The sequence below is a fragment of the Pinus tabuliformis genome, chromosome 2_2 (genome assembly GCF_031772625.1).
Source record: "Pinus tabuliformis cultivar Carrire ecotype Pingquan chromosome 2_2, CPIR1, whole genome shotgun sequence".
NCBI lineage: Eukaryota > Viridiplantae > Streptophyta > Pinopsida > Pinales > Pinaceae > Pinus > Pinus tabuliformis.
In genome coordinates, this window is record NC_142300.1 from 1,168,795,609 (window position 1) to 1,168,808,951 (window position 13,343).

The window sequence follows — 13,343 nt, forward strand, 5'->3', positions numbered from 1 at the left end:
CTACGCTGTGTATCGATAGAAGTAAGAGACCTACCTACTTATGATGGCCTATGTGAGGTAGATACCTTCTTGAATAAATCTGAAAGGGAGGTGCCGTAAAAGAAATGCTTCCCGGCCTTGGATTAGGTACAACACACTACGGCCGTGAGGTGGTGGGGTACACACAAAGGGAGCTTTGATGAGTAGCGCGAGTGTAGGGGAATGATGTGCTTACGATTTGGGAAGCCTAGGGTATGGCTGACATATAGGTACAATGGGCAGATGATCCACACAAATAATCTGGCCAAATGGACGCAAGCCTATGGGGAAAAGCCACATCCTAAGTTGGTACACCTGTTCTGTCATACCTTGGATGTTATAACAGTGAGCTGGTATATAGAAACAGAGCTCTGCCACGGGACAGGTGAATGGGATGTTTTGTACAAAGGGTTTGTGATGACCTTTGGTTTTGAGGATGAATGGGACAGTATTGATGAAGCACTACAAGAGGTAAAAGAAGCCATCTTTAGGATACCACAGGAGTAGGTAGAATCGATTCAACTTGAATGGGATACTTAGATGAACTGCAGGCTGGAATGTTATAATTTAATTCCTAAAGAAGAAGACGATGATCCTTAGAAAATTAACATTCCAGATACGGAACACCACCGCGAGGTTCAGGGACCACAGATTGAGAACCCTCACATAACCGCATCGGTGAAGACTAAGCAGGTGAATATTGGTATGGAGGCGGAACCTGAAATTGTGAAGATTAGAGACTATTGGGACAGCCCAATGGTGGATAAGGTCGCTGAATTTCTCGATGAATATCAGGACTTATTTCCGACCAAGTTTACAGATTTGAAGGGAATAATCTTAGATTTAGGAGTAATGAAGATCATGTTAAAACCTGACATGAAGCCAGTTAAGCAGAGGTCGTATTGCTTAAATCTAAAAGACAAGGAGAAGGTTTGTGTAGAGCTAGACAAGATGCTCGTAGCAGGCATCATTGAGCCTGTGGATGAATCTGATTGGGTAAGCCCGAAGGTGGTACAAGAGAATAACAAGTTAGAAGAAATAAGAATATGTGTTGATCTCAGAAAGTTGAACGACGCGTGTGTACATGATCCATTCCAAACTCCGGTCACAGATGAAGTGTTGGACAATGTAGACAGTCAAGAACCATATTCTTTCAGTAATGGGTTCTTAGGGTAACACCAGATCAAAATCGTGCTGGAGGATAGGAACAAGACAACCTTCATGACTGAGTGGGCTTGTTTTCAATATACTATTATGCCATTTGGATTGAAGAATGCCCCTGCTATCTTTTCCGGTGTAGTTGTTGCGGCATTCAAGGAATATATTCATAAGTTCTTGGAGGTCTATTTTGACTATTGGACTATATTTGTGCTAGTTAGGTGCCATGTAGCGAACTTGCGCTTGATGCTAGATACATGTCAAAGATACCAAATCACACTCAACCTCGAGAAGTGTACGTTTCTCATTCCTTTTGGGAACCGGTTGGGGCATGTGTTTTGTAGACAAGGGCTGATGGTAGACCTCGTGAATATTGCAGTGATTCTGAATTTGCAAGCACCATGGTGTGCGAAATAGTTGTGCACTACTATGGGGCATACGGGGTACTACATGAAGTTCATCAAAAGCTATGCCCAGATCACCATGCCAATAGAAAAGGTGTTGAAAAAGGATGTCACGTTCTGCTCGAACGATGACTGTAAGAAAATCCTGGATGCATTAAAGGAAAAGATGGTTACTGCACCGATTCTGGTCTGCCCAAACTGGAAGAAACAATTTCATGTCCATGTTGACGCATCAAGTATAGCGCTGGGGGCAGTACTAACACAGGAGGGTGGAGAAGGGTTGGATCACCCTATCACCTTCACGAGTCACAGATTATCTAAAGCAGACAAGAATTATTCCACCACTGAGCACGAGGGACTGGCTATGGTGTATGCACTCCAGAAGTATCGACACTACTTGCTAAGGGGACACTTCAAGATGTATGTATATCACTCCACACTAAAATATTTGGTCAATAAGCCTGTGTTGGGCGGGTGCATATGCAAATGGATTTTATTGTTCCAAGAATATGATTTTGAAGTTGTTGTGAAGCCTAGCCGATTGAACGTGGGACCAGATCACCTGTTGTGCATTGATAACGGAAAGGAACCTACTAGTCTGGAGGAAGGATTACCTAATGCGTAGCTCTTTTCTATGCGCATAGTGGATGGACATTTTGAAGATATAATTCACTTTCTCATGATTGGAACTGCGCCGAAAGGGTACTTTATCCAGCAGAAGAAGGAACTAGTGGTGCAAGCTGCAGATTTCTCTGTCATTGTGGGGCACCTATATAATATGGGGAATGATGAGATACTGGGAAGGTATGTACTTGAATTTTAACAAAGCAATATCCTCGCGGATGCTCATGTAGGTGCTATGGGAGGACATTATGCAATGTTAGGGTCCCACCCTAACCCCCTTATTTATGTCATGGTATCACGTCATAGTCAAGAGTCAATAAAGCCCATATTAATATTTGTAAGTGGTTAACCCGCAATTAATGACGGGACCACAGTTAGTTGCAAATGGGCGGTAGTATTAGATAGATGGTAAATGGGCGGTAGTATTAGATAGATGGTATTAATAAAACCCACGATATTGGCTCGTGGTATTGCATGTATGAGTCATATATAAAGGATAGAGACTCCCTGCGAGGAGCATTGTGTCTTGTTTTGTAATCGAGCTCTGCTCTATTGGAGGTTGCCCCCTCGAAGAGGCCTGTGAACATTTCTCTCTGAATAATAAAATCATTGCTATTCTGTGCTCTGGGTATATTTTCTTCGCATATTCTGTGTTCTCGGTATCTTTTCTTCGCAAATTCTATGTTTGGGTATTGCTTTGCAGGTTAAGAGCATAACAAGTGGTATCAGAGCACTTTCCAGGGCTCAGTGGGATCTCCAAATTTTAGCAAAATTTTTTTAGGCTAGAGACGTGTTCTGGCATCTTTAAACCACGGGATCTGTCGTTAAGCGCATAAACCTGCGGATTTGGGGAGGCATGCACGCAGGAAATACAAGAGGTGGTCACGTCTGTTGGACTCCCTTGTAACCCCTGTGGGTACCCCTTCGAGTAGTAGCGCATTAGACAGAACCGTGCACGGACTGTCTTCCACATACCCTCTGGGTATATAGGAAGCCCCCTAGCTCCCTTGAAACCTTGCCATAGATAAACCTTCGGCCGTCTTGTGGCTACAGTACACCGAGAACAGCACTCAGAGAGATTACTCGCCCATACGATAGGGTAGTCGGGTTGTACGGCTAAGGGTACGGTCGATCCTCCTTAGTTAGAGCCCTGAAACATTGGGCCGAGTACTACTGTCAGACCCTTATGTATATTGCGATCTGTAGCACCTGACACTCCCCAAGACCATAGTTCCCTTTCTATCGGGGGATCACACATCACCTATTCCAGATCAGCAGTAGCAGTTGTTCCCCCATTTAGATCTCTCAGATCCACCAGATCGGGTATTCCAGATCAGCAGCAACAGTTGTTCCACCATTTAGATCTCTCAGATCCACCAGATCGGATATTCCAGATCAGTAGCAGCACCAGATCGGAGTAGTTGTGAAGGGTTTCTGAGATCTTCCGGGATGCTTATTGGTGACCTAGCCCATCAGTATCAGGACGACGAGCTGAGCAAGGTGGTACCATTCAATTTCTTAGTAAAAAAAATTCGGCGGTCCCAATTTTTCATCAGGTTGGTGTATGGTAGAAACTCGTGCCCAAGCGATGGCCAATGAAAGGGTCAACAAAATTGAAAACCATATGCAGTCCCTCCAAACTGTGATGAACAAGATCGAACATGAGCTTCAAGGAATGAGTAACTTCATACAACTTGAGCTTAAAGGAATGAGTAACCAGATATAGCAGGCACTCCCAAAAGGCAAGGAGCCAGCCCACGAGGAGGAGTATAATGGCCATGACTACCATGAGGGTGAGTCTAGCCACTCTCCTCACGTTTGGCACTCCCGTCCACCACCCAGTCAGCGTCCTCCTAAGTTGGATATGCAGAAATTTGACGGTTCTCACACGTCAGCATGGCTAGCACAAATGGAGCAGTATTTCCAATTGAATCATATCACAGATGAGGGGACTAAGCTTATGGTGGGCACCATGTACTTGGACAATGAAAGATGGCAATGGAAGGAATGGCATCAACGTTGCAATGGACATTTTCAGAATTGGGCCCAATTTGCCAAAACTCTTCGCAGTCGCTTTGAACAGGAAGACTCTTTTTTGGGGCATCTCACTAAGATTCGACAGACGGGTACAGTGGAGGAATATATGACTGCTTTTGAAGCTTTAGCCTTCCGCACTAAGGGTCTCACAGATGAGTTCTACATGGAATGCTTTATCAGTGGTCTTAAAGAAGCCATCAAAGCTCAAGTTCTACTCCACCACCCTCCCACATGGACCGAGGCTTGCCAGGTAGCCCGTAAGGTGGAACGTGCATTAACAGCCCAATCCAGCCGCCCCAACTTCCCCGCTAAAGGTCGTCCCTCACAGGCTCCCAATATGACTCAAACACTTAAGATTCAAAAGGTGTCACCTGCGGAAATGGCCGAAAGAAGGAAGCAAGGACTATGTTACTACTGTGATGAAAAATATTCCCCGGGTCATAAATGCAAAGAGCACAAGTTTTTTCAAATAGATGCCACTGACTACAGCTCCACCGAGGAAGATCCACCACTTGAGGAACCAGAGGTGATCGAAGAAGATAACCAACAGGAGATGGTATCTGATGAACCAATTATTTCGCTACATGCATTGGCAGGAATTTCTTCCCCTCAAACTCTCAAAATCAGGGGTTTTCTTAAACATCGCCCAGTAGTAGTCTTGATTGATAGTGGAAGTACCCATAATTTCATCCACCAAAAGATCGCTGAAGCAGGACATTGTTTTGTCCGGGCAGTTTCTAACTTCCAAGTCCAGATTGCAGATGGGGGCACAATGAAATGTGAAGGTCGCTGTGAAAATGTCAAAATTCAAATGGAGGATTATCAATTGAAAACCCACATGTTTGCAATACACATGGGGGGTTGCGACATTGTCCTCGGTGCGGAATGGCTCCGCACTCTTGGACCAATCACAATGGATTTCCAGGAGTTATATATGAGTTTTAAGCAGAACAACTCCACACATACCCTCCGTGGACTACAGGCGGGAGCCCCCTCTATCATAAGCTCGCATAGGATGGAAGAATTGTTTAAAAAGGGCCATCATGGAGTGGTAGCTCAATTTAATGCCATCCAGGTAGTAGACACCATGTCTCCGCCAATTCATCCTGAGATGCAACAGATTTTAAATAAACATCGGACGGTCTTTGACAAACCTCATGAACTTCCACCCTCGCGAGGGGAACATGATCATAGCATCACATTGGTTCCAGGGGCCCAACCCCCAAATGTGCAGCCATACAGATATCCGTTCACCCAAAAGAATGAAATAGAAAAAATCATCAAGGAATTGTTGGAAGCAGGTGTCATTCGTCCCAGCATTTCATCTCCAGTAGTCATGGTCCTCAAGAAAGATGGGGAGTGGCGGATGTGTCCAGACTTCAAGGCCCTCAATAAGTTAATAGTCAAAGATAAATTTCCCATCCCAGTGGTTGACGATTTGCTGGACGAACTCAATGGGGCTCAATTCTTCACTAAGTTGGATCTTCGCTCAGGCTACCACCAAATTCGCATGAAGGAAGTCGACATTCCCAAGACAGCTTTCAGAACTCATGAAGGCCATTATGAGTTCCTGGTCATGCCATTTGGTCTCTGTAATGCCCCCTCTACTTTTCAGAGCCTTATGAATCACCTCCTCAAACCATATCTCAGAAAATTTGTCCTGGTCTTCTTCGATGACATCCTCATCTATAGTGGCACTTGGGCGGCACATCTTCAACATGTAGATCTCCTCTTGCAACTGCTCTGCACGCATAAATTATTTGTCAAGATGTATAAGTGTGCATTTGGCATGGAAGAAGTTGAGTATTTAGGCCACATTGTGGGGCGTGAAGGTGTCAAGGTGGACCCAAAAAAGATCCAGGCAATGCAAGAATGGCCTCAACCTAAGACCTTGAAAAGCTTGAGAGGATTTTTGGGTCTCACAGGCTATTATCGAAAATTTGTCCGCAACTATGGCCGCATAGCGAAGCCCCTAACGCAACTGCTAAAGAAAAATTCCTTCGTCTGGAACGAAGAAGCACAACAGGCATTTACCGCTCTCAGAACCGCCATGTGTTCCACTCCGGTCTTAGCACTACCGGACTTCACCAAATCATTTGTCATTGAATCTGATGCTTCGGGAACAGGTATTGGAGCAGTCTTAATGCAGGAAGGGCGACCATTGGCCTTCACCAGCCAACAACTAAGTGGGAAGAACTTGGGCCAATCTACCTATGAGAAGGAAATGATGGCCATCTTACATGCAGTCGAGACCTGGCGACCCTACTTGTTGGGGCGACGTTTCCAAATCCGCACAGATCATCACAGTCTTAAATATTTTTTGGAGCAACGCCTATCTTCCCCACAACAAAATAAATGGTTAGCCAAAATGCTGGGATATGATTATGAGATCATTTACAAGAAAGGGGAAGACAACAGGGTAGCAGATGCATTGTCGCGCCAATTTGAGGAGGAAAGTACTCTGCTCGCAATATCCCTCCCCATTCCAGACTGGATTGAAGAGGCTCGCAGGGAATGGTTTTCACATCCCGGGCTCTCCCAACTCATTTCTCAATTGCAGGCAGATCCTAATTCCAGCAAGGGCTACTCGTGGTAGAATGATATTCTTCGCTACAAGGACAGAGTCGTAATATCACCAACATCCACCCTCAAAAGTCGCATTTTGGCAGAATTGCACTCATCTCCCATTGCAGGACATTCGGGCTTTCAGAAGACATATGCTCGCACTAGAAGATCATTTTTTTGGGCCGGCATGAAACAGGACATCCTTACTTTCGTAGCAGAATGTGACGTCTGTCAACGCCACAAAGGGGAAACCATCAACACACCAGGCACATTACAACCATTGCCCATTCCAGCGTCAATTTGGACGGAGGTCTCCATGGATTTCATTACAGGTCTTCCAAAGTCTGGGAACAAATCAATCATCATGGTGGTTGTGGACCGACTGTCGAAGTATGCTCATTTCTGCGCCCTACCCCAACCATTCACACCCACTTTGGTTGCTCAAACTTTCATGGATCAGATCTTCAAATTGCATGGCATGCCCACTTCTATTGTGTCAGACCGCGACCCAATCTTCACTAGTAATTTTTGGTAGGAGCTCTTCAGAATACAAGGCACTCAACTCAAACTCAATACTTCATATCATCCGCAAACAGATGGTCAAACCGAAGCCGTCAACAAATGTCTAGAAACCTACCTTAGGTGTTTCACTTCAGAAAAACAACACCTTTGGGTACAGTGGTTACCTCTGGCGGAATGGTGGTATAACACCAACTATCATGCCACCACCAAAATGACTCCCTATGAAGCCGTCTATGGACACCTTCCGCCTTCCCCTACTTCTTATCTCACGGGGTGCTCCAAAGTACAAGCCGTGGATCAACTCCTACAACACCGTGCAACCATGCTCGCCCACCTGCGCGAGAATCTTCATCAAGCTCAGAACCGTATGAAGAAATAGGCCGACCAACATCGCTCAGAGCGCCAATTTCAAGAAGGGGATCAAGTCTTTTTGAGGCTGCAACCATATAAGCAAACATCACTCAAAGACAAGGGCTGTCAAAAGCTCTCTCCAAAATTCTACGGACCATATCAAGTACTTCAGCGCATTGGAGAAGTGGCTTACAAGTTGGCTTTTCCACCTACAGCAAAAATCCACCCAATTTTCCATGTATCGTGCCTCAAGAAAGTGATTGGGAACAATTTCCGAGTTCAAACCTGTCTACTTGAATTGGACGAAGAAGGGTCAATCTAGCTTCAACCTGAACAGGTTCTAGACACACGAGACAAGCACCTGCACGACCGCATGATTAAGGAGGTCCTCGTCAAATGGAAAGACACCTCACCGGAAGATGCAACTTGGGAACCAGCCACTATTCTTCAGCAGTTTCCGCAGCTTCAGCCTTGAGGACAAGGCTAGTCTTAAGGGGGAGGGCATGTTAGGGTCCCACCCTAACCCCCTTATTTATGTCATGGGATCACGTCATAGTCAAGAGTCAATAAAGCCCATATTAATATTTGTAAGTGGTTAACCCGCAATTAATGACGGGACCACAGTTAGTTGCAAATGGGTGGTAGTATTAGATAGATGGTAAATGGGCGGTAGTATTAGATAGATGGTATTAATAAAACCCACGATATTGGCTCATGGTATTGCATGTATGAGTCATATATAAAGGATAGAGACTCCCTGCGAGGAGCATTGTGTCTTGTTTTGTAATCGAGCTCTGCTCTATTGGAGGTTGCCCCCTCGAAGAGGCCTATGAACATTTCTCTCTGAATAATAAAATCATTGCTATTCTGTGCTCTGGGTATATTTTCTTCGCATATTCTGTGTTCTCGGTATCTTTTCTTCGCAATTTCTATGTTTGGGTATTGCTTTGCAGGTTAAGAGCATAACATGCAAGGAGAGTGACCTCACAAAATATTATCCACGCAGGGTTGTGGTGGCCGACCCTTCATCAGGATTCCAAAGCACATTGCAAGGCCTATGATGTATGTCAAAGAACAGGTAAACCATTGTAGAGGGACAAGATGCCTTTGAATCCGCAAATGACATTGCAACCCTTTGAAAAGAACGCGATCAAATTTGTAGGACCTATCAAACCTTAAGGAAAGATAGGCATGAAATATATTATCACTGCAATAGAGTACCTGAATTGTTGGGTAGAAGCGCAGCTGGTAAAATATTGCATGGCCGCGACAGCTGTGAAGATTTTGTTTGAACACGTATTGACACAATTTAGATGTCCAAAAATCTTGATGAGCGATCGCGGCACACATTTCCTGAATGAGACTATCAATGCGCTAATATAAGAGTTTCAAGTGTATCATCAGAAAAGCACACTGTATCACCCACAAGCTAACGAGATAGTATAAGTGTTCAACAAAGTACTGGAGACTGCTGACCAAGGTATGTAATGTGTAGTGAAGTGATTGGGACCTACGCCTACCCGTAATATTATGGGCTTATAGGATGACATGCAACAAACTGACGGAACAGACACCTTTCCGCCTTGTCTATGGACTGGAAGCTGTAATGCCTATGGAATACATCGTACCTAGCCTGCGCATAGTGGCACTCATAGGTATGATGGATTGCAGAGCCCTAGAAGAGAGGCTCGTGCAATTGGAGGAGCTTGAAGAAGAACTGTTTTTTCCTAGATTCCACTAGCAGGTACAAAAGCAGCTCAAAAAGGCCTAGCATGATCAACATATTAAGTTGTGCACCTTTAATGTGAATGATTTGGTGTTGCTATATGATAGTGAGTTTCATCAATTCCCAGGGAAGCTTAGAATGAATTGGTTGGGACCGTATGTTATTAAGGAGATCACAGATAGTGGCGCAATGCAGTTGGTAAAGTTAAATGGAGAACTCTTCCTAGGAAAAGTCAATGGCAGTCATTTGAAGCTATACACAGGTGGCCCGGCCATCTGACTAGCCGTATGAAGCATAGTATTAGCACTTTAGGTAGCTAAAAATAGGTGCAGGACTATAAACTACTATGCCCGGGAGCTGCACGATGTCAGGACTGTGCGTAGTAGAGAAGTATCACAGGGTCTGTGACAGTGCAAGGGTAGTTGCGCTGCCATGGGTTTGCTAGAAAGTGTCTGTTACAGTCACTATTCATGATGTGATGCTTGGTTTGAGACCAAATGGAGTGGGTGGCAGGAATTTAAGGTGAAATTTATCAGCTATATTTGGGAAAATCTGCCACCAAGGGAGCATTAATGGACCAAAAATGGGCGGAACTGTTGAATTCAAATTCAAAAGGCACTATAAATTATAAAGGGTTGTGATCCAGATTTAAATAGGAATGAAAAAAATTACAGAGATAACCATAAATACAAAGATGTAGAAGAAATAATACTTCATTTCATTAATGTAAAATACAGAAATATGCTTACAAACAAAAATGGAAATAAACCAACTAGGGCGATGTTAGCTTATCTCTGAGAAGAGATGTGCCAGCTACATGCCTCTAAAATGTTCTACAATGAGGCTCGAAGGCCTATTTATTGTTGAGAAACAATGGAAAACCCTAAACATCCAAAAACCTAACCCTAGGAGATGAAACACCAAACTGTTGGCCCCGTTTGGGTAAATTAGTACATCAACTTCCCGGGGTCGTAACTTTGGCATACAATCTCCATTTGATGCGTAAAATAGTTCATTAGAAAGATCTATTTGAGGAATATAACTTTGGGAAGAGAAAAATTAGGCCATCATCCCATGTTTCTCCCATATTTCCTAAGAAACGTCGTTTAGGGCCTCAAAATGGCTCCGGAAGTTCAAGAACCGAAAACTGCTAAAAATAGTCAATTGTCTTACAATTAAGGAAACTAAAAGAGACAGTTGTGGGGGTCCAAGTGGGATAGGTGGGTGGCCACCAACATCCACCTGGATCATTCCTCCCCCCTTAGGAAGCAATGGTCCCCATTGCGTTGAGTTCCTCCATCTGCTAAAATTTGTCCCTTGTGAGCTGTTCTGCAATCTATAATGTGTCCAGTAATGGTGGGAAGCATGGTAGAGGGTGGTCCACATTGAACACTTGGTGCAAGTGAAGGAATGGGGGAATATTTTGCTCCAAATCATTGTTTCCCATAGCCTTGGTATTGGTGTAAGGACCATGTCGCTTCTTGTACTTGTCATTTTTCAGAATGGAGCAGTGATATATCGGCCCCTTGGGTAAAGATGCTCTGGGAGTTAGATCAAATGAATGCTGGACCTGACAGTGTAACAGTACCCCTATGGGTGGGGAGATGATGTTCCTATCTTCTTTCATGATCGTATCCATCTGCTGCTACTGCTGCATGGAGGAACCATTTGTGGGGGTCATGGGTGTGGTGACGATCTTCCCTATACTTTGGGAGTGAACTAGACAGAAAATGAATTTCCTAGTCTAGGATATGAGCTTGCTGCATTTCTTAGCAATGATGAAAGAGGTAGCAGTAGGTGGGGCTACCTCTAGTATCTTGTATAATGAATTACGTAAAGAAATAATAACAGCACAAGGCCTTGACTCATACACAGCATGTCGCCTCCACAAGTATGGTTGGCCTAATAATACATCACAAACATCCAGAGGTGCAACATCACACAATACCTCATCTGTGAAGAGCTTGATGCTATAGGGAAGGTGACACTGCTAGCGGACTTGGAGGTCTTGTCCTTGTTGAAGCCACCTAATACTGTACAGTTGCAGGTGTGGTGTAGTTGGTAGGTCCAATTGCTTCACGAACTCTACTAAAATGAGGTTATTTTGGCTGGCACTATTGATAATGAATTGCAGCGGCAAACCCTTCACCCACATCTATGAGTGGAAAAGATGCTCCCCCTCTTCTGGATCTTTGGGCTAATTCTTGTAGATCTTGGTAGTGGCAACAATGGCACTAGGCTCCGCATTAATGATTTGCTTCCCTTTGTCATTCCCCTTGTCAGGTTCTGACTCCGAGTGGAAACATGCATCTGATTCTGAAGCCTTCAACTTGGTCACCAGCAACTGCTTGGTCTGACACTCACTTGAGTGGGGATCTTGTGGAACTCACACCACTTTCCTGTGTCCTTCTTCAACTTTGTGGTGTTGTTATTTTCTTGCGGCTTCGATGGGTTGTCTTAGGTCACCCTGCCTTGGATTTTTCCTTTGGTCTTCATATTCGTAGATCCAAAGTCTCGCTTCTTCTGTTTAAACTTCTACTTAATTTTGACAGCATATCGGTACGCTGTGCCAAGTGAGGATATTTTAAGGAACTCCATCTCTTCTTCGATGTACCTGTGTAGGCAGCTGCAATATTCGAGTACAAAATGTAGCTCAAAAGCCTTGATACCCAACTGTGTGTGAAGGGTATGAAAAATTTTTGTGAACTCTGGCACATCTTGGTCCCTTCCTTGCCGCAGCGTGGTCCACTTTGTGTATTTGTCCTCATAGATTTTGACAACGTAGTACTTCTCCCTGATGTTATCCTGGAATGAATTCCAACTAGGTGTAGCTGAAAATAGTGAGCCCGTACTTTCATCCTTCTGCTCACAGTAGGTTTCCCACCAGTCCTTGATGTGGGGGGCTACTTTGAGAAGAGCGAAAATAATCTTTTCCCGACTAAAAAAATCATGAACAGAAAAATACCCATCTAGCATATTTACCCATCTAGCATATTTAACCATTTAACCATTTTCTGTTTGAAATATGCTTACAAACAGAAATGGAAATAAACCAGCTAGGGCGATGGTAGCTTATCTCTCAGAAGATATGTGGTGGTTACATGCCTCTGAACTGCGTTACAATGGGGCTCTAAGGCCTATTTATTGTTGAGAAACAATGGAAAACCCTAAAAACCCAAAAACCTAACCCTAGGAGATGAAACACCAAACTATGGGCCTCGTTTGGATAAATTGGTACATCAACTTCTCGAGGTTGTAACTTTGGCATACGATCTCCGACAATAGCTCGTTAGAAAGATATATCTGAGGACTATAACTTTGCGAAGAGAAACATCGGTCCATGGACCCATGTTGCTCGCATATTTCCCAAAAAGCGTCGTTTAGGGCCTCAAAATGGCTCCAGCAGTTCAGGACCCGAAAACTGCTAAAAATAGTAAATTGTGCTACAATTAACGAAACTAGAAAATTGAAAGAGACAATTGCGAGGGTCCAAGTGAGATAGGTGGGTGGCCACCAACATCCACCTGGATCAGGCTTCTTAGCAAAAAACACTTGGCCATTTGAGAATTGAGCTATTGCACGCCCAGAGATTCATGAACCCAGATTTGTTTGACCTTCTGAAGTCAAAGGCATTGTTTGAACACTTACCCGAGCCATTGAGAGAATTGTGGAATAATAGTATGGAATCACCTAAGGAAGCCATGAATACTGTAGCAATGACCATTGAGGAGGCCACGCAGGCCATAATAGTAGGAGAAGCCCCAGAAAGTCTCGGGAGAGTGGTCGAAATCCTTAAATCGTCACGCACAACAAGACTAGACAAGCAGCATATGGTACCAGTGCGTGTGTCCCCTAGAAACCTAATGAGAACTAAGCTTACCATTGAATAAAAGGGGAAGGCGATCAATTTGGAAGCCGATGAGGATGAGGAAGACTTT